A 25,717-nucleotide genomic window follows, 5' to 3' on the forward strand; every position below is an offset into this window, starting at 1 on the left:
ATCTGAACAGTTTATAAATATATTTTGACTATGGTAATATTGTGAGTTTATGGCATTGGAGATTTAAGATTTGATGTCATTGTATACTTAGTTCATATTTCAGATTGGTCTCATGATGATATGGTTATCAATGTTTGGTTTGGATATGCATGATGACTTGTTGGATCTACAAGTTGTGTAGTGTTGTAAGCGGTCTATACTTACAGGTTGCATTTATAGCTTGGTTATGGGTTGTCTTTGCCCATTGATCTTTCATTATTGATGCATATTCAGGTTGGTGGCTTGGATTTGGGTTGTCTATGCCCTAAGTCACATGATTTTATCTTTATATAGAAGGGATGAGATGTTGTTACTAGGTACGGTCATGGCAGAGGATTATGGTTGACTATGCTGACAGGTTGGACATATTGAGAGCCAGATGCTCGGTTCATGGATGTGATCATGGTGTCATGGATTTTGGCATGACATGATTGGATATATAGGTACATCCTTGATGTTTATTAGCTTGGATTTTTTGATATAGTTATGGTGGTATATCTTCTTGGTTGAGGATCATGGTTATTTGGTTTCTTTTGAGGAGCTCATGATGTGCACTTTGAGTTCTTTGATGGTTTGATGCCTTGGTTGATTCTCATGGTTAGAAGATGGTTTTTCATCATGATGTCATGGATAGCTTGGATACATGGTTTAGTGGGAGCTTGTGACAGTGATGGGGTGACAGTGCAGGATTAGTTCTTGGTTTGATTTATATCTTCTTGGTTTGAAGAGGATGGATTTTATGATGCCATAGGTGACTTGGTACCATGGTTGAGTGGGAGTTGTTGGCATTGATATATTTATTGAGTGTTTGCAGATGTTGGAGGTTTGTCATAGATCCTGTTGCTGCAGAAGCGTCTTTGACATTTGCATGGTGCACTTGTTATCTTCATGGTGTGTGAAGATGGTTAGATCTTGAGGACTCATGGAGTTCTTGGTTATCTTCATGGTGTGTGGAGATGGTTCTTCCTAGTATGTGGAGATGATTTTCTTCATGGTGTGCGAAGATGGTTGCATCTTGAGGACTCATAGGGTTCTTGGAAAAGGTGTGGTTTATGCTTTTATTTGGCATGTTATCCTTGGTATGAAGATGGTTTCATTATTATGTCATGGTATACTCTTGATACGCGTTTAGAGTTGTGACATGTTATAGTATGTTCATGTGAAGCATGTTATCTCTTTAGTTGAGATGGTTAGATCATGTTGTCATGTTTATGTTCCTGAGGCCATGGTTGGAACTTTGACATTGATCTTGGTTTAGTTTCTTGGTATTGAGTATGCTGATCATAAGCTAGATACTTCATGATATTTCTATGTTGCATTTGGAGTTGGCATGGATTGATTGGTTACAGGTGCTCATGGATACTTAGAGACGGTGGTGATGCTGATTTCTCTTGGATTAGAGATGTATTTGTTGGGATAGTTAATGGTTTCAATAGGAAGTCTGAGGGGTAGTCACTTGATATGGACTTGAGAGGAGATTGTTCTTAGATGAGTCTTGGTTGGAGACTTGGGTATCTTGATGAGCATTCTCATTCCCCACTCTTGGTCTACTCGGCAGTTTGCTACTTGAGAGGTATAGCCCATTGTTTCTCTCAGTTGCATTATATTTATACTTGTCTTTCATGGATATGGATCTTTAGCTATGGTACATGAGTTAGTTCTGGAGGGTTCATTTGAGAGATGGTTTAAGCATTGGTTATCTCCATGTGCATATGTTGTTATGCTAGTTGAGTTTGGGAGATGGTTTTATATTGGGCATATTCCTTGGATTAGGAGGGTTATTCCTTGGTTTAGGAATGGTTTATTGAGTTTGATCTTCTTGTGAGAGGCTTACATCCATGATTAGTTATATGGTATGGTTTGGGTGTTTTTGAGGCTTCTTATTGGGGTTTTATGGAGGCGATCATACTTGCACAGTTTACATCTAGAGGTGTGTGTAGAAGGACATGATACAGGTTATGATTTGCATGGTTTCTCTAGTCTTGGTTATCTTCTTGGATGTTTGGTTTTGCTTACACTGGATTAGAGATTGGTTAGAGATTGTGATCACTATGTCATGTGAGAGATGACATGGTTATTACTTTATCTCTTTCCTCTGTTAGTTGTGGAGAATTTGGGAGACTATTGAAGACTTTTTATGAGAGTTTTTTCTTGCAGGATATTGGTTTATGTATTGTGGATGTCCTTGATACTACATGGATTCACTTATTTGAGATGTTGTGAGTTGATTGGTTATAGATTTGACATTATCTTTTGCAGTGGGAGCTTCTTGGTATATATGTGGCAGGTATTTCTCTTGAGGCTTGTGATTGTAGGTTATAGATTGGATATGTCGATGATATGAGATTCACTTGTTATACCTTTGAGGTATGGATAGTTGGATGGGTTTGGCACTTTGCTGTGGGTGCTATTTCAGCTATGGATATTTTGACAACTACGGATACATGTGATTACCTTTGGATCAGGTTATTTGTGCTTGGAATTTTAGTTGGTACAGGATGTTATGATCTTCTAATGTGACAGGTTGGGTGGCTTTCTCTTTGGATGGATTCTATGTATGTCCAGTGGGAGTGGCATAATAGGAGGTAAGATCATTCATGTTTGAGATGCTGGATACTTTGATTTTGTTGCAGGTACCAGGATGGAGCACTTGGTGTATTTTGATCCATGATGGTGGATGTCCTGGGAGGGATTGTTCCCTTTTTCATTTATGTGGCTACGGATTGACCCTATCCAATGTATACAACAAGTGGGAGATTGTTGAGATAATGGGTGTTGCACACATTGCATAATATTGTTATTTTATTATTTTATTTTTTATTATGTAATGTTGTACCTAGATGGACGCGCAACATGTAAAGATTCCCATGGAATATTCTTGATTAGTTGTATTGTAAAATTGTGAAAATATTTCATGCAATTATTTAATATTGGGGAAAAAAAAATTAAATGCCCAATATTAAATGTGGGGTCAGTGGGTTAGGTAGCACATGGTTTATGTAATACCACTTGGTGGTTTTGTGGGACTTGCTACTATATAAGCAGCCACAAGGGTAGTTGTTCTAGAAAGAGTGTGACAAGAAGAGTGAGAAGGAAAAAAAGGCAAGAGTCAAGCGGGACAAGGCTTGATAGGTTAGCCAAGGGAGCATTTGTGAAGGTTGAAAGCATGGCATGGGATGTGTGGATTCATGCTTATTCACATAGTTTTCTCGGTTGTGGCTATGGCCATGAAGGCTTCTATGGTTGTATGGAAATGGTATTTTTGCTGAATAATACATGGTGATGGATGCTTTTGGAGGCTGGGTTTTTCCCTCAATGAGGGTTTCCCGGGGTATATCTTGTGTCACAATTTTGTGGGTATGTTGTCTAATTCTCTTGCATGTGGATTTTAATTTCATTTTTATTTCAGATCTATTATGGGTTATGTGGAAATGGTTATATTCTTTGTTGCCAAGTTTCCTTACAAAACACTTCCCCTACACATGGGATGGTTCAATGGAGTCCTAAATTTGAACCTATATTTGTGTTGATACCACCCAAAGGAGGAAGTGTACCAACCACACCTGAAGATGAACAATCACACTCCTTCGAATTAAGTCAACCTAACATAAGTACCTCCAACTATAACACATCAAACATACAACAGGGTATTGTACACCTCAATGATTACTCTAACACTAGTTATGGTATCACTTATGAAGAAATGGCTAGGGCATGTCAAGACAATTTTTTTTGCAAGAAATTTAAACTCTTGGCAGCCCAAGAAATTGTCAAGTTCAACCCACATGTGGAAGGACCTAAGTCCAAACATCAAACCAACACAACCATTAAAAATATACAACCCATGATCAATTTGGACTTAGATAAAGGAAAACAACCTTTGGAGTTTTCAAACATGATACTGACAACTATAAGGTCCCATCAAGAATCAACCATCCAAAATCCTCCAAAGTACATTTGAACACATCAATGTTAACCCATTGTTTGATGAAATACCACCAATTCCTAAACACCCCAAAAGGACATTAAGACTTGATTTTAGTCACATAATGCAACAACAAGATGCACCTAAAGGTACTTGTACTCTAGGGATGCTAGACATACCTTCTTTGGAGTAAAATCAACAAAGTACACCTTTGCTCCTAACCCTACCAAGTGGTATGACATCAAATGTTATGGAGCCTCCCTTGAGTACACTATGTGCAACATCAACTACAAAAATCCCTATTGATGCACAAAGGAAAAGTCTTATTGAAATTACACCCATTCCCAATAGGAACACATCTCATAGTTAAGTCAATATGATGTCACAAGGAGGAACCTCTAACACACAAAGGAGCCAAAGAAACAATACCAACATTATGATCATTTCTCAAAGACATAACCAACTACCCCAACAACATCAACCTACGCTAGTCCAAAGACCTAATCTCTCCAACACACATCCAATGTATCAACAAAAACATCAACCATGACAAAAAAAACCTCAAGTGGTGCAAACATCCAACATTTCTAATATGTGGTCCAATATAAACCCACTTGACTCCCATGCAATGTATCAACACACAATTCCAACAACAACAAGTGATGTTTTCTAAACAACAAGAGCAACTCAAGCAATAGTTGGAATACCAAAGACAACTTGAGCAAAAAATCGCATATCAACAACATTTGTTGCAACAACAACAACATGTGCCACAACAACCTAAAAAAATACCTCTACAACAACAAGCATGTACATGGTCTCACATACAACCAATATAGGTATCCCAACAACAACCACAACACATGGCACAACAACAACACATGGTACAACAATCAGAATCAATCCCACAACAAGTGCCACATTAAATACCACAACAAGTTCCCCAAAAATAGGGACTCTTCTATCTTCAAGGTATCAACATACCTCCACCACCTAGTGACACATCACCAGACTCATCAAACACAAAAATGTCAGAATTGAGTAGACATAGCTCTTGCCATACAAAATGGTCTACTCATAGGCACAAATGATTTGAAGGAAAGACTATCATGCAAAATCCAAATGAAGAGCTATTAAAACAATTCAAACTACTTTCCAAACAAGTCAAGGCATTGGGAGTCCAAAAGAAATAGGCTCTATATACAGAAAGGGACCTACGTCCTAATCCATTTGACAAAAGTCTATATATGCCTCCATTCCCAAAACACTTTGAGGCTCCAAGGTTTGAAAAATATTGAGGAAAAGGTAATCCTATTGATCATATCAAAAAAATTTGTTCTTTATGTACTGAACTCACTGATGAGCCCACTTACCTCATGATATTGTTCCCTCATTCTCTTGGTGGGCCTGCACTTGAATGGTACTCCAAATTTCTTAGTAATATCAAATATTGGTCAGAGCTAGCAAACAAGTTCATCTCCAACTTTTCCTTCAACATTAGAAATGAGGTGACACTTTCTAATTTGTGCTCAACTAAACAAAAGACATGAGAACCATTTATCACATTCTTACTACATTGGAGAAGCTTAGTCAGTCAATGCTCACTAGAAATTCCTGAAGAAAAACAAGTAAACTTGTGCATTAAAAACTTGGTCCTAAATTTAATGTATGAACTCAAAATCAAGAGTCCAAGCACCATTTCTAAACTAATGAAAAAAGGGGCTAATATTGAAGATGCTCTTATTCGTAAGGGAATCCTCAAGATAAATAAGGAAAACAACAACACCAGTTCCTCTAATGACAAGCCAAATTTTTTCTCCAAAAAAAAGAATGTGACTACTAATGGTATTGTGGATGCATGAACAATTAGCACAACACAACCTCAACTAACTTTGAAAGGTAAAAACCTCACAAGTAATTCACAAACTCCTAATCAAACAACACCTCAATAATAGAAAACTAAGACTTCGATGTAAGACAAACCTCGAAGACATCCTAGAACCAAAGACAGGAAATTCAAAACATTGGGCATACCTCTTGAGACTACATTACAACATTTACTAAGTAATAACTTCCTATAGTTACCCCCAATCAAAGATGAACCATTGACTAAAGCCGATTGGTGGGATGAAAAAAAGTACTGTGATTACCATCACACCAAAGGACATAAGACTTCATCGTGCTTTCAATTGAAACATGCCATCCAAGACCTTATTGATGATGGTATAATCATGATTGATCCATCACTATTAGCATCCAACTTTGACCACACTATATTCAAAGATCCTTTGGGTAATCATGACAAAGAGAAACCCTCAAGTTCAAATTCAAACTCACAAGGTAATGTGAATTACACACACACCGGACATGACTACACCACCAATTGCTTTAATGAGTTTGATTCCCACATATCCACATTCACATTAAAGGCTAAAGACCCTCATTGCACTATCACTACATGCCATATCAAGATCACACTACCTGGAGCCCCATCTAGACCTACTACTTCTACTAGACCTACACCCCCTACTAGACCTATTGCTCCTACTTCATCAGATTATAGCCTTGTTGAATAGCTCAGCAAGACCCCTACAAAAATATCCATCTTGGACCTACTATGTGCATCTCCCCAACACTAGAAGATCTTGGAGCAAGCCCTTGAAGAGTTAATAGTCCAAGATAACATGGATGTCACCTAGTTCCAAGCCATGGTTGGGAACCTATCCATATCATAGCATATCACTTTTTCCCTTGGGGATATTCCTAAAGACAAACCCAACCACAATGATCCCCTCCACCTTGAAGTCTTCATCCATAAAGCCAAAGTCAAATGTGTCTTAATAGATGGAGGAGCAGGACTGAACATCTATACTCTTCAGGTTGTCAAAAATTTGGGTTATTTTGAAGATGATGTGGATCCCACTTGAAGAATCACAATAAAAGCTTATGATGATGGTGAATGCTTCTCCAAGGGTGTCATCACATTACCTGTTAGAGTTGGGCCAACTACTAAAGACACATTGTTCCATGTCCTAGATATCGAAATGAACTGTAACATGATACTAGGACACCCTTGGCTTTATGCTATGAAAGCAGTCCCTTCTACATATCATCAATGTCTGAAGTTTTCCTATGACAATGTAGAGGTTACCATCCCTAGTGATCTAGATCCTTTCTAGTTTTGTGCTAATCTAAGAGATGTTACTGCATACCAAATCCCAACAAACAATGAAACACAACCCATAGATTCCTCTAAGTATGTGGATGCTGATATACTCCTTAGTAAGGCTAAGGAAAAGATGAAGATTGAAGACAATGGGTGTGGTGACTACTTCTTGTCTCATGTATCCCACATCAAGGAGTCACCACTTTCTCCCATTAGTACAAAAAATGCCACTTCCATCAATAAGAATACTTTTGTTTGTATGGAGAAAGAAAAAGTAGAACAAGAACCCACTTTGGTATCTTCTAACAAGTATGGACTTGGGTTTACTATCATGCAAAAGCAAGGCTATGATGGATGTAGTGGTCTTGGACCTCATAAACAAGGCATAATTGAACCTATCACTATAGAAGGACAACCTACTAGTTTGATTTAAACCATTACGAATAGGTTCTCCTAGTACCATGATACCTACGTGTAAGACTATGGATGTTTTGAATGATGAAAAGGCATCTGAGGATATCCCACCTAAAACCAACAATCCTCTAAATTCGAAGAATAACCCCAATGATACAATGGAACCTAATGCCCATATCCATACCTTTCACCAAAGCCCATTCATCATTGATGATGACATCCTCTTAAGTTATCCTAAACTATTGGATTGGGACCAACATGGACCACCAATTTTTGATCAATTTGACAATGAGGACACTCTTATAATAGACTTTGAAATCTATGAAGGAATTATGATTGACAATCATAAAGAACCAATTTATTCTAAAGAGAACACATCAGCATATTTTGGGGAGCCAAAACAAAAAGAGAAAAAAATAATGAGCATAGGTCTCTTGGTGAAAACCAAAAGGCACCATTAGACCGTGAAAAATCAAAAACTAAGTAGCTCCCAAGGATACAAAATGAAAAAGCCAATGCCATGAATATTAGTGTTCCAATGTTCAACATGCCACAAAGTCTTTTGGAACTCTCTCAATCAGCATTCATGCTGAAGGTCATTTGTCTCAACCCTCCCAACCCTCCGTTATATCCAATTGTTTATCCCCAAATCCAGCTACCTAATTTTCCCAACACCCAAGATCAAATATTTATCCAAAAAGCCTTTGCACATGTCATCATCAGTGACATCCTGCATGACATATTTGTTGACCTAATTATCCTCAGATGCCTTGATTTGTAGGAGGAAAACATTGTCTTACATAAGGTACATGATAGTATATCTTGAGGCCTTTCCAGTGGTTTGATCTTAGCTACAGACTCAGAACGACTCCTATGTAGTTATGATCAATCATGGATCCAAAGCTTATCAACTAGTAGCACCAACATTAGATATCTTCTTATCATTTGTTAGTGACATTATTGATTCCATCTAAAAGTCTTGAAAAAATATCAAAAAGTCCTAAAAAAAGAAAAGAAAAAGAAGTTTAAAAAGTCATGAAAAAATGGATGCCTTGATGAAAACCTGGCAAATAGGCATCTTGGCACAAAAATTTCAGTCAAGAGAAAAACTTCATCCACAAGTGAAAACTTGGAAAATAGGTACTTTGGGAAAGTACCATGGTGAACGCCTAGCAAATAGGTACCATGTGTAATCAGTTGTTGCTCCTCCATCTATCGAGATTCCATCTGATTTCCCCCCCTCTCTTATTCCTTGATCTTATCTTTCCTTTTGAAGGACATCCTTGGCTCCTAGACCATGGCTCATGAACTGGTTGATATCCATTGTTATCCTACTTAAAGCATCACCAGTCTGCACACACTCTGTCATTGACCTTTGTACATAGTTTGCATCTTGTGTGGGGGCATATTACCTACATGGTGCACGAGTTTGAATTTGAACTAGGGGCATATCCCTAAACACTTTTTATCCATTGGACTTATCACATAATGGATTGGAGCTAACACTTGTACATGCTTTTACGATCCTAAAAAAATCTACAAAAATCATAAATGTCTTGAAAAAAGCACTAAAAATCATAAAATGTCCTGAAAAAACCCTAAAAAATTGTAAAATGACCTAACGAAATTAGTCACACAAAAACATCAAATATCCTCAAAAACTCTAAAAATCACAAAACCCATCAAAAATTTGCAATAAACCTTGTACATATTCAATATGGATAACCATTCCTTTTGCATATGCACTTGCACTTTGTAGATTGAAACTCAAAGCACTACACTTTCATGACAATCACACTATCTGAGCAATGTGAACTGACACTCAATCCAACATGTTACTATGAACCTATCAATTGAATCCACAACCAGAACTATCACATCATCAACATGTCAAACACCATCTGAACACCTCAAAAACTTTAAAAAAAGTAATAATGGACAAGAATAGTTTTTGGCTCACGTTGTTTAGTGAGGATTTATTTTTTCTTTGTTTTCTTTTCATTCATGTTCCTATGCCACTCGATGATATAAAACTAATCTACGAGAGTGGCTAGAATGGTTCATGATCATCTTTTTCTATTTCTATCTATTACAATGTACCTTTGAGAGTCTGGGGTATGTACATATTCCTCAGTAAGAACAAGATCATTCTCTATCTGCATTGTGCTTGTTTATGCAAAAGGCTTTCATTTGCACTTTGGCCCTTTATGCCACGATGTGTTGCAATCTATTTAACATATCAAAATAAAGCTCCATTTGAAATATAGTGCACTTTACAAAAGCAACAAGTCTTCTCATCATACTAACAATTCTTCATCTCATCTCCTCTATCTTTTGTGTCTCCTTCATCTGTTCCCTTGGTCTCATACTCTGATACACAAAAAGCATTGTCATACTATATTCCTACATGTGTCCAAAGTCCAAAATGATCCAAAGCAATAAACATGGCATTTATATTATATTCACATTTCATTTGCATCCATTTTACATTTCATTTGCATTCATTCCCTATCATTTTACATTTCATTTGCATTCATTTCATTTCATTTACATCCATTCCATATCATTTGCATTACATTAGGCATTTATTCATGAGAAAAACATGTGGCAAAAAATAAAAAGATGGCATTTCCTATGCATAACATGTGGTAAATAAACACATGATGTCATCTTATATAAGTCCACAAAAAAAGCATAAATACATCCATATAAAACATATAAAGCATTTGCATAATTTATTTCATATAGTCATCATAACATAAGTCCATCTCATAAATGTCTCAGAAAGGTGTTAGAGTACATGACCATGGTTTACATCAATACTAACTGCCCGTAGGCATGAACCATGAAAGAGCATAATAGAAACCAAAAAGTAACATAGAGAGGCCCCTCTATATGTGAGTCTATCCGTTTCATCCTGTGCTATCCCTAACCTCATGGTCTTTATCTAGCCTTGAGGATGATCCCTCTTCTCTCTATGGTGGCCTCATAAACCCCATCACCCCTACACTACTCTACGTCCTCTGTGTCGTATGGCAATGATATCTTGATGCACAAAAACTCTCTACTCTCTACCCTGATGGCACCACCCTCTCATACTGATCTCACCAATACTGTGCCTCCATGTGAGCCCTACTCATCATCATCACCAAATCTCAAAAGTTTGCATCTTTGATGCTAGTGATGAACCCTTGAGGCTCCTACACTACTATCTCTACCTTATACACTGTTGCATCTCTTTCAGCCATCACCTAATCTCTCTCTATAGTAACTACATCCCTCTCTCCCACCATGACATCCCTCTTTGCTATAACCTGATCTAACTAAATTTGTAGCCATGTGATCACCTCCATCAACTCTACCTAGCTAGGCCCTACATCTATTGGTACTAATGCTCTCCCAGTGTCCTCCATTGGATCCTCCTCCACATCCATTGAAGCTGCATCCCTATCCTCCCAATAGTCCTCCTCATCCTCTCCCTCGTCATCACCTCCAACACCATCCCCATCCTTGCTACCTCCACTCTCTTCACCATCTCCCTCCTCCTCTCCCTCAGTACCCTCCTCATCACCCCCCACATCACCCTCAACATCCTCATCTCCTTCCTTTTCCTCCTCTCCTCCTTCCTCATTGTCTCTCTCATCATCCTCCTCAACATCATCCTCTGTGCCCTCACCCTCATCAAATCCCTCCTCATCCTCTCCCCCATCCTCCTCCTCCTCCTCATCCTCCTCATCTTGTGGCCTCCCTTGGGGTACTAATATTGCGAGATCTATCAAAGGTCTCAGCTGATGCTATGCAAACCACCTATCATATGCTATTGTTGTTCCTGCATCCACTATATCTATTGTTGCCCCCCATAGTCTTGGCTATAACTCTTCTAACTATGCATATGCTACCTATGTCCTGATAGGTTTTCCCCACTCTCAAACCTCTACTCTAGATTGGGCAAACAATGCTAACCCTATAGGTACATCCTGTGTCTTCCCAAACCATCTTCATACCCTCTCTGGTAGGTACATCTCTATAACCAGGTGACTAATCACTGTGCGCCCTATGAGGTAACACTCTTGCCTATAGTATCATAAGTGGATGTCATCACCATCCCATGTAGGAAAATCTCTATATGGTCTCCATATGAACTATGTCATCATGTCTATTTGATGGTGAAAATACCTTGCATATCCCAATGGTCCCCAAGCTAGGACACCTCTATAGCTATAAGCATATGGCATATAATCCACCAACACTTGCTCTACCAAAGGCCTAAATATTGCAATATGCTCATAAGCCTAGATCTATAATAATGTGCCACTAGTGTTGAAGGATAGTCCTCCTTTATATGCTACCTGATGCAGATAATAATATAACATCCCCAACATGTATGGGCCCCAAGCAAACATAGTGCCCTCCATGATCATCTGCTCAAGTACTCGACCCTATCCAACTAGGAATCCATGTCCCCATCTATCAAGTATCAACAATCCACCAATAACCCAATAGATCACAATCATCAGCTACTCATGGCCTACCACTAATAAGTCCCATCCGATCTCATAGTCTCAGATCCCTAGCTTTGCATCTCTACATCCAAATAGTCGATGTAGAGCTGCTCGCCCTATAGCTGGGTCATACACTACTAACTCTCCATGGATAGGGATCCTAAGGATGCACCATACATCCTCTAGTGCCATAGTCATCTCCATAATTAGTAGGTGGAATGAACTAGTCTCTGAGTGCCACCTCTCCATCAAGGCTATCAGCAAAGCCCTATTTCCCCTCACCTCTTGCATAAAAATCACATGATATAATCCTAACCTAGTCAATATCCACCACTCACTAGGTGTCATTTGATGATGTAGTGCAAGATTCCATGGCTTATGTCCTCATATCCATAACAGGGGCAAATCCTCCTACATAATCACATAGCCTATGTCAACCTTCTATGGTTTTGCATATAGTTTACCCTACTTTTGATCCAAGTTTAACTTAGTTTAACTCTAGTTTGACTTAGTTTGACTTATTTCTGAGCATGTTTGACTAATTTTACTTATGTTTTGGACTCTTCCTAGGGTTTTGAAAATGTTTCCCAAGTTTTGGGTCATTTGGAGCTTGTTTGCATCATTTTGACCCTATCCCTATCCATCGATCAACCTTTTTACTATCCAAGTTTGACTTTTTTTACTATCCTAGCCTTAGTTAACCTATTTTTTCAACTCTTCCTATGGTTTTGAACATGTGTTCCAAATTTTGAGTCATTTTGAGTCCATTTGCATCCTTTTGAGCCCTTTGTACTGTTCGCTGTCAGCATTTACCTATGTTTGACCTTCATCTACCCTAAGTTTGACCAAATTGTAAGCATGTTGACCAGTTTAAACTACATTTTATCATGTTTTTAACATCTCCTTAGGGTTATCCTAGCCCATACCAAGTTTTAGCTCAGTTTGGGACCATTCAGACCCTGATCGAAGCCCCAGAGCATCCTAAGGTATAGTTGGGGTTCCCAACTATGTCATTGACACACTTGGTCATACCAACTATGTCATTGACACACTTGGGAATTCCAAATACATCATTGATGCACTTGGCTGCATTTTGGGTGCAATTTGGGGCATTTGGAAGCCCTAACTAGCCCTGAGACCCCCTGGTTGACCCTATTTGACCCCTATTTCCCCTCGACAGACTCCTAGGTGCCTGAAAAGTAGTTAAAAAGCATGGAAATGTAGAAAAAAGAATGAAAAACCATAAAAAGCACAAAGATGGCCTTGTTGTACTGACTAGAGGTCTAGCATCTACCTGTCATCAGAAGGTCCACACTCGTTCACCATGGTGTTGCTCCCTAGGTAGTTGATCCATCCTCCTTGCTCCAGATCTCTTTTCTTCCAAATGAGAGAGTGAAAATGAACTTTAAAATCCTCTTAAATCCCTTTTATAACTTTCTACTACCTAGATGGCTATGCCAAAGACTCCTGTGTTGGTCACAATGCTTTTTTGCACTCCGCAGGCCATATGCGTTTCAACTCTGATTATTGATCTGTCACTTGCTATGACTTTGTTTTCTTGTTGTTGATGAAATTGACCTATCATATTGATATGTTGGTCAATTTCTCAAGGGGGCATAAATATTTACCACATTGCTGGGGCATGCTTTTATGATTTTTTTGTTAGCATTCTTTAACACAATGTTCTAAATCACATTGTATTAAAGAGGGGCAAAATGTAGACGCTCAAAAATGGTTCGCATCTACGGTTTCATCACTTCCTTCTTACAAATTTGTCTCATTTTCTCATTCTATTAACTTTGATCTTTCAACTAAAATTGATCATACTTTATCATTTGTATCCTCTTTCACATCAATTTCAAATCAACTCGAAATCACCCCAAATCAACTCAGAATCACCCCAAATAAACTCAGAATCACTCGCAATCAGTCTTAATCAACCCAAAACATATCAAAAATATAAAATCAATCATCATTTATCCATTCCTAAGTATTGTTGTGGCTTTTAGTGCCTTGGAAACCTATCAACATATCAATCTTATCAATTTGACCTTAGTACTATCGCAACTCTCAGTGCTAGGTCAAACTATCATTCATGTCATCCAATATTTGACATTATTGGGGCTTTCAATTTTAGATCATGGAATTATCAACCATTTTTATAATATTGATAGTGTTCTTCAATGTTATTATGATCAGCCTTATCAGTCAACCTTGATCCTATAGAATTTGCAATGTCAGTTAAATGTTACATATCAATCAATTCATGTCATGTGTCCTTAGCATGTTATCAACTTCAATCAATTAATCTCACCATGGCTTTGGTCTACTTGTCATCATCTCATTCAATCTATATCATCATCACATTTTCATCAAAGGATATGGTCGCATTCATTTAACCAATTTGGTCAATCATTTACTAATTTTCTCTATAGGATTAAATAACCCATAAGTTAATTCTATTATGCTTACTAATTATTCTTCCTAATTATTGTCCTCAATTAATTAATTTTATTAGTTAATTGGTTCATCATTTGCAAACCATGGAAATTCTTAATTTCCTAAGTCACATTTTCCATCCTTAATTCTATTTTCTACTAATTCTTATTTTGTGGAATAAAAGGATTTTTAATTCGAATATTCCATAAAATATTGCATCATAGGGACACTTGGATATGACACCTTGTGGATTCTCCTTTGAAACTTGGATACGATATGCCATAATCAAATATTCCTATTCCTTATGCATGTCCTTGTTTGGCTTATTTGTCATAGATTATTGGCTTTAAGTGGGTTTGAGGTGTCTTTTGATACATCATAGATTCTCTCCCACATTTAGCCAAGTTTGACTTCCATGCTTCATAGAATCTTACAATTGGCATATTTTGTCATATGCATCATGGATTCTCAAAGGAATCTCTTACCACATTGCATATCTATGGGTGAAAAATCCAAGGCTCTCATCCTCCATGCCAATTATAAAATGGACACTCTTTCTCTAATTTTGGATCTTTAAAGTCCTTGGGTCCTAATTCTTGAGTCTTTTGAGTCCCTAGCTTCTTTGCATTTTGCATTCATTCTCTCACATGAAAATCACACTTCTAGTATTCTCATGGCATCATCCATATCATAGACTTTTGCTTCAATTTTGTGTGCCTTATAGGAAACTTTGGAGCTACAATCATTTGGAGAAGAAAGAAGAACATGGGAGCTACAAATGAAAGAGGGAGTTTTTAATTATGTTTGCTTTCTTTTGACTAGTTTGGCTTTCATGGTAGACTAGTGGGTGCTAACTTATGTTGATTGAGTTTTGTGATTTTCTCATAGTATGTTATGCATTTAATCCATTTTCTAGTCCTACAAGGAGGAGACCTAATTTGAAGAGAGCCTACTATGCATAATGTGTTTCTTGAAGACTAGGATTGTAGGTCATATTTTCAAGCAAGGGGATGGATAGATTATGTTTAGAAGTTAACTAGCTGGGATGATGAGGTTGTGTTTCAATTTCTCAACTCCTTAAATAATGGAGTGGTAATAGTTAAACGACTAAAAGGTGCCATTTTCTTAGATAGTTCTGGCAAAAGTTATGGGATTACCGTTGGAGGGTGAGGAATTTGTAGAGAATTTTGATCCAACTTTTGCTAGAGCTCAATTCACTCTACATGGAGATCCAAAGCTTGATATTAATAAGAAAAAAGGTATTGTTAGAATATCTCTTCCCAAGCCATTTCAACAATGTGCAATTTTTATCATTAAGTATTTCACCTATGAAGGGCAACACTCATTTCAACATGATATTAATTTCAAATTCTTGAGTTGTTTAAGGCATGATAACAGATCTATCAATGTCCCTAGTTTTGTATTTGGTATTTTGTCAAAACAAGCCATACTAGTACAAAAGGGTAGAATTTTTTTTGTCTCCCACCATTTTTTAATTAAGCTCATAGTGGAAAAAGCTTTAAAGGAGTAGTCAAATATTTCCTAGGAGGAATTTTTGCTATGAGGGTTTAAGGAGCCTATTCCAAAACTAGTTGGGTGTAGAGTAGGTTAGAGGGTTAAAACTACTAAAGGAATTAGAGAAATCTTTGTCGAAATTAGAAAATGTTCTTCACCCAAAAAGAAAAAGGAAGCTAAGGTTAGAAACCCTAATTCCTCTACTTCAAGAATAGTTTCATGAAGAGGAATTGGAGACTCCTACAGAGAAGGCTGAAGCTTCCCCTATAGTAGAAATGGTTTTCCTAGAGAAAAAGAAGTGAAAAGTTAACCCTAGTACTAGCCGGTAGGATAAGGCATCTCTTGTAGCCAAAAGCACTTCTAGAAAAAGGAAAGCCCTAGAAAAGGAGGAAACTCCATTAAGGAGGAGTGCTAGGTGAGGAAAAAAACCAATTGAGGAGATTCTAGAAAATGAAACATAGGTAACCCAAGATTCTAAGCCACAAGAAGAAGCAATTGAAAATATCTAGCAAGAGGCTGATTTATGGCCTAAAATTTCTCAGGAAGATGAGCAATGGAATGGAGTTCTAGAACAAGATACATTTAAAGAATTTCATGATGAAAAAATGGAGAAGGTTCTTGTTAAGCCCAAGAGTGTAGAAGTCATTACAATTAGAGATGACTCCAACTCAAAGGAGAAACCTTATGTATCTCAAGGATCAACCTATAGGAATTTTTAGAGAGATGATTTAGAAAATGATGATTCTAAGAGTTACATCAGGGAAGCAGATGAACCAACATTTTCTCCTATGGTAGAGAAGGATCCCTATGAAGAAAATCCAATTGTTGATATGGACCTTGTTAATAAGGTGGTTGAGCAAATTGCGAATGAAGGATTAGAAACATTAGCTTCAGTGGCTCAACAATGCTCTAATACTGAGAAAGCTATAAATATGTGGAAAAATTCTTTAAAATGGACAAGTGTTAACAATGGTAAGTCATCTATTCCTCTAGCCATAGATAATTCTCATTGTAGTTTGATATTAGCTCAATCTAGTCCAACATCTTTGTTAGATTTCATTTTCTTGTTGGCTAAACAATTAAATTTTGAGAGGGAAATTAGAAACAACAAAAAAAGGAAAGAACTAAATAAAATCATATATAGTCACTATCAAGAAACACTTGTTCAGGAAGAAAAGGTAGAATAGTTAAGTATGAAGCTTGACAAAATTACATCCTTAATCCCTCACTTAATGGATTGTAGATCCCCATCACTTATCTATGCTCTATTTATTAAAGAAAAATTGTTGAACTATCAAATGACCTACATTATGCAAGATAGGGCTCCCTCATTACAAGAGCCTATTCAGTTTTCCCAAGCTTTCCATAACTCTCTTGTAGCTATTAATTTTTTTTTATGTGAACTTCATCCTCACAATATTGCAAGTCCAAATGACCGAGTTTGGAATCCATTACTTCATGTTGGGGATATTCAAATTAGAGCCTTCATATCCTAGATACAAAGTGAAATTAGTTGGAACACTCAATTTGAAGCGTATAGAAATTTAGAGTCAAACATTCCCCTATTTCTATGTCTTGAAGCCAAGGATCCTAAAACTCTCTATTATAATTGGTAAAGAATAGCCCCCTCTAAATTAGGTAGTGAGATCATCTATCCAATGTGGAAGGAAGCATTTGATGCATATGAACAAAGGGTGAATACTGAACTACCTAAGGCTGGAAATGCCATACATTGGTGTTGGAATAGTTTATCTTGGGAGATAAGAAAGACAAAACCACATTCACCTCTCAATTTTTCTATGGAAACCCAACATGGTCCTTGGTACATTTCTTTGGGAAGAGAGAGAGAGAGAGAGAGAGAGAGAGAGAGAGAGAGAGAGAGAGAGAGAGAGAGAGAGAGAGAGAGAGAGAGAGAGAGAGAGAGAGAGAGAGTTTTTGGATTCCATTAACCATCTAGCCTCCATTGTTAATGTCTCCATTACTTGCAAATTTAGAATGTCTAGACAATTTTAACATGTAGGAGGAAAATGACAAGTGGAATAAACACATGAAAACAAAAGAGTTCTACTAGAGTTTTGTAGAGGGAGGATCTGGATAGAAGGTAGCTGCTGACTATAGGATTATAGCTAGGTTAAAGAATTTCTTTGTTGGAGGACCAAAAAATGGCTAAGCTAGGTAGAATGATGAGTCAAATGTATAGGATGTTTTGTTTATGATTTTCTAAGTGCAAACTTGAGTATCTTATAGTTTTTCATAAATATGATAGTCTTTATGTTTATAAGTTTTAACTATATGTATATTTGATGCTTATGAAACTTAAAGACAATACTGAATATATATATCTAGATTAATGAATTTCAAGGTAAATTTGGTATATTTCTTCTCTATCTTTAATGGGTAGACCTCCTATAGCTGTGTGACAAGGCTACATTAAAATAGAGAAAATTATTATGATCAATGCCTTGGATTCATGTTTTGGATTTTTTGTGTTAACTATTTATAAGAATAAGAAGTCAAGCAAGGAGTGTAGATTAACGATGAGTAGGTCCTTCAAGGTGGGCGACTATTTTAGAGTTCATTATAGATCCACTAATTCCATCACTTTATGGTTGTTGATTTAGTCCAAGACAATTTAGTTGCCAAGCGTTCCTATATTTTTGAAGCATTAAATGTGGCTTATCTTTTTGCATAAATGATGTTGTTGCCCCTGAAACTAAATGTTGTTATGCTTTGTAATGGAAGACCAAGTTTTTAGGAATTTTTTTTTCCTAGCTTCCTTTAAATAAGTTAGAATTTATGTTTCTAAGAGAGTTAGAGGTTTTGAGAAATTCATGTTGTAATCTAGTAGTAGTAGAGTAAAGCATTTTTGATATTCTATATTGTGCCCATGTTTTATTGAATGAATATAAGACAGGTTTTCACTTCAATCTCTGAGTTATAATTTATTCATACTTCCATGGGGCCCATATGGGAGTTGAATTCCTTGTTCATGCTTAAGTAGAATTCAGTTAAGTTTCCTTTGGATTATTAAGTACTGTTGTTCCTACAACCACTGGTAGTAGAACCATTGGCTATATCCTATAGCATAGGTTTACTTCCAAAGCATTATTTATTTAATGTTATGTTTTTTCTTCAAGATATGAATTAATCTATAAGTTTAGTTCCTAGTATGAGTTTCCTATAGCAATTGCTTGTACCTTAGTAGTGATGATTATTGAGAAGAACTAAAGCATAAACTTTGTAGTCACCATCTCAAGTTCATGTTCCCAAATTGGTACATTAAATGAGTCTAGCATGATGTTCTAGTAGAAACATGATGAGTTTTAGAAATGAATCATTGTTTAAGGGTGTTCAATCCTTGTGTTACTAGGATACTATTCTAACCAACCAAGGAGTATTCTCTTTTCCCTTTGGGAAAATTAGAAACTTGGACCCTTGAATCCAAGCCAAGTCTAAGTCAACCTTTAGAGGGCTTGCTAGAGTGATCCAACCTCCTAGAATGATCCAAGTGAGTACACACCTAATGCCGATGATTCTAACTCACTATAATAAAGAAGCTTTATAGAGTCAAAAAATCTAAAGCCATGTAAATTTATTTCTCTTGGTTCTGATATCACATATCAAGAGAAGGCTCTTTCTATTGCACTAGGTGATGTCGTCCCCAGTCTTGCTAGTAAAGTGTGTGAACTTTTAGGTGTCGATGTGGGTTGTTGGCCTCAACTTCATTTGCAAGGCCACCAAGGATTAATATGAAAAAAATCCTATTAAACACTTTTTAGTTAGTTGCTACTAGGTTCACCTCTAAAAGTGGGTATAATCTTTGTTCAAGGAGGGGGAAGAATCTCTCTTGTAGATCCTCACCATAGGCATGCACATAGATGTTGGAAGATGGTATATGATAGTAGCCCCTGCCTCAAGGGTAACCTTTGAGTATATATGTTATTGAGTCCTTTTAATACACCAAAAAAATGGGCACCCTCTTATGGGGTGATACAGTTGTATTAGGATATATGATACACCCTCTAGGATATAAAAAAGATTTTGTTGCCTCTGCCATTTTTTAGTTATAAGGATAAAGAGTGTCTTTTTTGAGTCAACAATTTTTCAAACTATCCAAACAAGAGGTTAAAACTCCCCTATCCTTTTGAGTTTCTTTGTCCTTAGTTGGATTGTTCATGAATACTACTTGTGTCCCCTTCTCTATTTTTATAAACAAGCCTAAAAAACAACTGTTCTACTTGCTAAATCAGTCCAACACAATATTTATCTGAAAATAATGTTCAAATTTATCTAAAAATTGGAAACATCATCTCTGATTTGTCCAAAACCTATTAGAATTGATCAATATTTCTTCAAAATCATGTACAAACTTATCATTCTATCCTATACTCACCTAGTTTGTTGTGAACTTTCATGTAAGTCAAGATCTTAAGGTCTTTGAGTCTATATTTCCTCACATCACTCTCTGTAGTTCCTCACATGGGAAGTTGAGTTTTCTCACATGAGATTGTGCATAAAAACTTTCAAACTTGTCCAAAATATAGTTGAACTTGTCTTTTGTCACTTCCTCATGTCATTTTTGGAAAAACTTTACACAATTAAGAACTTGGGAATTATTGTTCCCTTTTCTCACACCGGTCTACATAGTTCCTCACGTGGATCTACTAGGATACTTGCACATGATTTTGCCTCAACTAGGTCAAAATTTCCTCAAATTGGTCTATCTAAAGTACTCACTCACCTGGTTTATATCATTTACTCACCTCAGAGTCATTTTATCATGCAAGTCTATCAGAAATTATCAAAAATAATGAGCTATTTTTAGCTTCCATGTCAACACTCTATTCAAATCTAGTATTTATCCAAGTACATTGATTCATTTCTCTATCTACAATAATCTAAAATTTAGCCAACTTGCTTAGTTGATTACTTGTGATCCACATATGAACTATTCTCGTCACTCTATTGTCATGTTTGTTCCATTGTGTTGTCATACCTTGTGTCACAATAGTCAATCTCTCAGTTGTTCTAGCCATTTATTTGACTACTCATGCCCTAGTATACATCATTCTTACTAATACTTATTTAATTTGAGACAATGTTCTAAGTGTGGTCCTTGTATAAAAAATTTCATAAGTCATTGTCTATGACTATTATAACTAGGAGTGGAAACATATTTCCTCCCCATCAACCTAGACAATGTAGAGATAAAGGTAGGAATTGTGGTAGAGGTCATTCCAAGTTATATTTATATAGTCTAAGTATAATGAAAGATCCTCATGGTCTCCTTCACTTGCCTTTCCACCTAACATCAGATCAATATTTTCCATAAACTTATAATATACTATTAGGAAGACCTTGAATTCATGAAATGCAAGCAATACCTTCAACATACCATAAATGTATGAAGTTTTTTTTCCAAGGATCAAAGGTTACTATACCTACCAATACCTTATACACATGTAACATGTTCAAGTCTAATGATAGTTTTGTTCCTCCTAATAGAAAGTATATAAAAAATCCTATCAACAAGCTCAAAGAAATGGCGAAGACTCTTAAGAAAATAGAAACCAGAATGAGCGAATATCAAATTGAACCACTTTTTTCTCTAACATCTCTTTGCAAATGTCCTCATCATTATGGGATACCATCTAAAATGAAGAGACCATTTTTGTTATCACCTAAGACTGTCTTCAATGGTGCCTTTGTATAGGCCATTGTACCTTTACAAGATGAAGATGAAAAAAGAGCCATTGTTGTGTGGCTATACAAAGAAGAGGTCCCATCTAATCTCACAAACTAGTCTCATGAAATAACTATTGAAAATATGGACAAGGTCTTAAAGTGATAAAACATCTTGGACATAAAGGTATTGGTCCTATAGGACACAACAACAAAGGATTGATAGATCCAATTAAAGCAACATCTAGACGACCTCATGACACAATAGGTCTAGGCTTCAAGAAAGTTCTGTTTCATTTAGGGATCGAAAAATTTGTACTAGAAACTGATAGTTCATCTAAACATGAGTCACAAACTAATTCTAACAACCAAGCAAAAACTTTTGGTGATGAGGATGCCTTTCCTTATCCTATTCCACTAGATCCTTGTACATTCTTTGCAGAACATGTCAACTTTAAACCACATGTCATTACTACTAAAGCTAACACTGATTCTATTGAGAATACTACTGATACTCCCCTGACTCAAAAGGAATTGGGTAAGTCTACTCACACTCTTACTATTGAATGACTTTGTCAAAATCAAGATGATAATGAATGTGGAGAATGGGTACCCATGAATGTTGGGGAATAATACAATATGACTCCATGTAGTATGGATTCTTGAGAGTATGAATTTTATTCACTCTTAGATGCAACTTTTGATGAGGCTATCAAAAATTTTCACATATATGAAAACCAACTCAAAGTAGGAGAGTAGTCTAAGATTTGTTCTAATGAATCTCACTCTACTAATTTTGACATATCCTTGATTTATGTTGTTAAAACTTAGAGGAATTCAAACATATCTTTTAATGAAATCACTCTAGGTCTCAACTTATGTGTCCATGCATTTGATAACTATACTATGAATGCAATTGAACTAACCATTTCTCTTTTACTTACTAATCCTAAGCTAATAGACTAGAACTCAAAAACTACATCTAGAAAAGTCCCTATGTTCTAGACTGACTATGCTCTTACTTACTATCTACATGTTGTTGAACCAGTAACATCTTCCACTAATGAGTACAATGTCAATATGACTGAATTTGACATCAAATATCTCATTCATACAATCAAAAGGAAAATTAATAAGTATACTAATGGTGAAAACCATAGTATGATAGTATCAGAGCAAAAAATAGTATTAAAAAAAAGACATACCTAAAGGTGAAAACCTCTTTGAGGCACCTAAGGATAGGATATATGATACACTTTTGAGTCACTTTGAAGAGTGATAATTACTATTGATAGAACCAATACAACCAATAAATCTAGGAACTAAGGAACATCCTCATATCATACATCTTGCAAAATTATTGTTTGCTGAAGAAAAAGAAGAATTTGTTGCTTTCTTCTAGGAAAAGAAGATCAACTTTGCATGGACATACTTAGATATGCTAAGTTTAGGTCATGATCTTTTTATGCATCATTTTTCTATCACACCAAGGGTGAAAATTGTTAAAAAGAAACTCAGAAAGATGCATCCTCAAGTGGCACTTCTTGTTGAACTAGATTGGAAAAACTCTTGAAACTGGGTTTCATTTGTACCATTGATTATTCTAAATGAATATCAAATATAATTCTAGACTCAAAACATGACAATTCTATCAAAATCTACATTGATTTATAGAATCTCAAAAAATAATGTCCTAAGGATGATTTTCCACTACGTAACATTGATATGATAGTGGACATGAAGACTAAAAGATATGCTTTTTCTGGCTATAATCAAATCAAAATTGTGCCAGAAGACTAAAAGAAGACTGCCTTCACCTATACATGGGGGACCTTTTGCTGGAATGTAATACCATTTGGTTTAAAGAACGCTAGTGCAACATATCAACATGCAGTTATAATAATATTACATGCCATGACACATAAAATAATGGAAGAATACGTTGATGATACTATAGCCAAGAGTATGCAAAGAAGTACTCATCTCCAAGATTTGGGACCTATTTTAGATCACATAAAAAAAATTAGTCTTTGATTGAATCCTAAGAAGTGTGCCTTTGGTATCCCATCAAAAAAACTATTCAAGTACATTGTGTCTACAAATGGTATCGAGGTGAATTCCAAAATGGTTTAATCTATAATGGAGATGCCTCTACCTCGTAACATTAGTCAAATTAGAGGATGATAAGGAAGACTTCAGTTTGTTCATCAATTCATATCAAAATTAGTACATAAATTAGAACCCTTCACTAAAAATTTGTATAAGGGTGTAAAAAACAACTAGAATATAGATTGTGATCAAAACTTAACATAGATCAAGTAGTATCTTGCTAATCTACCAATATTTATGCCTCTTATTCATGGGAAGCCACTCATTTTGTACATTTCTACAAAAACCTCATCTCTAGGTATCTTACTTGCTCAAGAAGATAACAAAAATAAGTAGTGAGTTATTTACTACCTTAGTCTTACATTGATCTTGTATGAGATGAATTAAAAAATTATCGAGAAAGATTTCTTGTTAGTTATTTTGGCTTCCCAGGATATGAGACACTACATGCTCACTCATACTATAAGACTAATTGCAAAGATTGATCCATTAAAGTACTTACTCAGTAAAGCTACTCTAATAGAAAGGTTGGATAAATGGGTGATGATCTTGAGTAAATTTGACATTGAATATTTAGAATGAAAAGCTATCAAAGGATAAGCAATTTCTGATCAACTAGTAGAGGGACCATTGCAAAGTCACCAACCATAGAATGTTGAATTTCTTGATGAATCTATTCTACTATTGATACACCAAACATGGGTTATGTTCTTTGATAGATCATTAACACAAAAAGGATATGGTATTGGACTTCAATTCATTACCCCATAGAAATATTCTCTACCTAAGGCATACAAGATTCTATTTCCTTGTAAAAAAAATATTGTTGAATTTGAAGCCTTAATCATTGGGATGAAAATAATTGTTGAATGGAGGTTAGAAAAATTGAATATCTTTGGTCACTTATAGTTGGTGATCAACTAGATTAATGATATCTATTACACAAAATATGAAAAATTGATGCCTTACAAGAAGATGATTGATGATTTGAAAAAGTACTTTTCACATGTTACTTTCCAGTAGATTCCTTGGATAGATAACAATGCATTTAATGCAATGGCCACTCTAGCTTCTATGTTACAAATGCTAGAAAATGGCTTTCAACTTGAGTTCCTAGTGGAGACATTATCCTACCCTACCTATGATTCCCCTAAACTATGAATGATTTGTTCTATCATAGGATATGATTTATCTTGCTACCATCACATATTCTCCTACTTACATGACCAAATTGTTCTGAGTACTCTAACCTAGAATGAGAAACATCACCTTATCTGAAATACTTCACAATATGTCATCATCACTAATGACTTGTTTTAGAGAGGTCTTGATGGTAGACTCCTTAGGTGTCTAGAACTTGAAGAATCAAAATGTGCATTAAATTGAGTTACATGAAGGTATTAATGGATCACACTCAAATTGATTGACACTAGCTCATAAAATTATTAGAGTTAGTTACTATTGGCTGGAAATAGAGAAAAAGGAAATAAAATATGCCAAGTCTTGCAAGCAGTTCTAGCTTCATGGAAATTTGATTCACACTCCAGCTAGGGAGCTAATTTCTTTCATCACACTTTGGCCATTCCAAAAATGGGCCTTCTATTTAGTGGGTCTAATAATTCATCCATCTTCTTCAAATGGACACAAGTTCATCATCACATCTATAGACTACTTCAAAAAGTGGGTAGAGGGAGTCCCTCTTGCTAAGGCTAATGAAAAAATTCTAGCTCTATTTATTCTCAACTACATCATCTGTAGGTATGGTGTACCATCCTCCATCATTAATAAAAATGGAGGAAAATTCAAAACCAAATATCTCAAAGAGCTATGTTCAAAGTTCAACATCATGTAGTATTGGCCTTTGATCTACTATCCCCAAGGTAATGGATAAGAAGAAGCATCCAATAAGGCTATTCTCAAAATCCT

General features: G+C 36.1%; 1 pseudogene; it reads right to left on the reverse strand.

Annotated features, from left to right (window-relative positions):
* LOC149529623 (putative methyltransferase PMT17) overlaps window positions 1-25,717 on the reverse strand; it is a 188,724-nt pseudogene that overhangs the window by 139,481 nt on the left and 23,526 nt on the right.

The sequence above is a fragment of the Cupressus sempervirens genome, chromosome 11 (genome assembly GCF_028749045.1).
Source record: "Cupressus sempervirens isolate cs-2001-9-10 chromosome 11, ASM2874904v1, whole genome shotgun sequence".
NCBI classification, from domain to species: domain Eukaryota; kingdom Viridiplantae; phylum Streptophyta; class Pinopsida; order Cupressales; family Cupressaceae; genus Cupressus; species Cupressus sempervirens.